Genomic DNA, 2,600 nt, shown 5'->3' with positions numbered 1-2,600 from the left:
GGAGCCCCACCGCCAGGCAACATCGTATATTGTTTGGTATTGACATCCCATGGTGTTTTCACCATAAAACATACCATAGCTGCATATGATACTGCGCAGTATGGCACTCCATTATGTATACACGCATGCATATTTCTAAATGCATTGCATATGATTTCCGCGGCGCCCCATTTACACCACCGTATATGCGTTTCCAGCGCGTACCAACCAAGTGTCTATCTGGAGCTTGTACACGCATGCAACGTAATCCGCATGGCACGCGAATTATGCGAAAAGCGCGAGTGAAATTACGCGCGCAATGTGCACGCGCGCGGCCAGCTTAGCCGCCTCCCGCCGGTTCACGGTGTCTGTCTGTGCCCGCTCTACGTCCGGCCCATCACAGGCGGCAGACGTCGAAGCGTCGTGCCGGGTTCTCGGACGCCAGCCGGACGGTGCGGGAAACGCCGCTACCGCGGCCGGGGTCGGTCGCCGCGGCGGCCGCGCCGTCCTGCGGCGGCCAGGCCCGGCGAGGCAGAACCGGCGCGGCGGGCCCTGACCTGGCCAGGAGAAACCGGCGACGCGCCGCGCTCAAGGCCCGGCGAACGCGTCGCGGCCCGCCCCGCCTGCGGCGATCCACTCTCACCCCGTCACGGCCGCGTCGGGCGGACGGCACAGGGTAGACGGTCAGGGCAGGGCAGACGGCACAGGATAGACGGTCAGTGCCGGGCCCATGGCACGAAGTGGACTGCCAGGGCAGGGTGGAAGACCCAGGGTGGACGGCCAGTCGGGGCCTTTATTGGGAATTTTGAGGGGGAAGATACCAAACATATGCATACAAATGGATCTAAGCATATGTACAGTTTCATCGTTATAAACCTGAAATTCTGAATTCTTCTGAAACCTAGCTTATTTTTCCTGTAACCCCCCCTCACACACACACACACACACACACACACACACACACACACACACACACACACACACACACACACACACACACACACACACACACACACACACACACACACACACACACACACACACACACGCATTCACTAAACAGGAAGAAAAGGCCCTGCGTTAAGGTCAGACGGAACGCAGAGTAAACGATCAGGGGAGACGGTGCGGGATTGGCGGTCACGGCAAACGGCACAGGGTGGACGGTCACGGCAGACGGCACAGGGTGGACGGTGCCGCCGCGCTCTTCGGGCCTTGAGCCGGCGCGCCGTCGGTTTCTCCTGGCCAGGTCAGGGCCCGCCGCGCCGGCTCCATCCGCCCCGCCGGCGGCCCGTGGCAGCAGATGTCCTCGGCCGTGGCGGCACTATTCCGCGTGTGGAGCCGGCGTTCGAGCACCCACAGGGACACTCCGGCAGATAATGCTCGCAAACACAGTGAGGCCAGACGGGAAGGGCACAGCGTGGATAGTCGCAGAAGGCGCAAGGACGACGAGATAGGGCTAACGGTCGATGTAGACACATGGTGAACTGGCGGTAGACACATGCTGGACGGTGTATAGGAGCGCAGGGTCCGTGCGAGGTTCAGAGCAGCCATAGCTGTCACGGATGAAATGATCGTTTATCGTCCTCGTCTGGTGTGTTATGCACTAACAACACACGTCTGGTGTGTTCTGGTGTGTTATGCAGTATGCACCTAACGTTTCGGCCAGGTAGGTCTCTGCGGTCATCGGGTGTTTCTGTTTTAATCCTGAGAAGGCCTGGCTGGCGTTTGACTGTCATCCATGTACACGCGGCAACCCGACGTCTCTTCTTGGAATTGCTGGGATTCGAACTGGGGTCTTGCAATTGTAAGTCCAGTGCTCTGCCAACTGGGCTAAACGGGAAGGACGGTCGGTCGGTAGACCGCTGGATTCATAGTCAGAAGACCCTGGTTCGAATCCTTGCAATTTCTGAGGAGATAATTCGAATCGTGACGCGCACGTGGCTGGAAGTCAAATCCAGTCCAGAAATCATCATCCAGTCCTTATCAGGACCCAATAACACCTGACGACCGCCAGAGAGTGAACTGGCCGAAATGCGGGGTACACGCTAACACAACAGACACAACTTTTCTATCCGTAATGTCTGTACCTCGCCTCGATACTTACGCAAACCTACAGCCGTCGCTGGTTCGGCCTTGTCTGGCGTCGCCTGCCTCCCACCACGCAGGTGGTGGCTGCACCCCGGCGGGTGCTCAGGTCACCCGGAGTGTGGTGGGGCACCAGACGGTGCTGCGGGTGCAGCGGTGTAAACTGCCTGCTCCAGCGGACGAGGAGACACAGGAGGCGACCCCACGACAGATGACATACATGGATAGATTGCCCGTGCGTGTGGGCAATCGTGATGGGCCTTTGACAATGAACAAGCGGTAGTTGATAGAATCGCATAACATCTTGCATCCTGCATGCAGATAAGCATGTGCACACAGAACACGCACATACAGATCATACAGGTACGATCCCAGCAGCAACCAGCTGGCCTCCAGCTCGACTTTTGAAAGCCGTTAAACCGCCCCCTCTCCCGATGCCAAGCAGAACGCGATGAGCCCGGGCAGGCCGGCTGCCAGGCTCCCGTCTTCCCAGTTCCGTCCTGATAAGCGTGCGGAGACCTGTCGATGCCGTCTGG

The sequence above is a fragment of the Pollicipes pollicipes genome, unplaced genomic scaffold, assembly GCF_011947565.3.
Source record: "Pollicipes pollicipes isolate AB1234 unplaced genomic scaffold, Ppol_2.1 Scaffold_5724;HRSCAF=6776_pilon_pilon_pilon, whole genome shotgun sequence".
In the NCBI taxonomy this organism is placed as follows: Eukaryota; Metazoa; Arthropoda; class Thecostraca; order Pollicipedomorpha; family Pollicipedidae; genus Pollicipes; species Pollicipes pollicipes.
The sequence above is the reverse complement of the archived record's forward strand: the minus strand, read 5'-3'. Positions refer to the sequence as shown.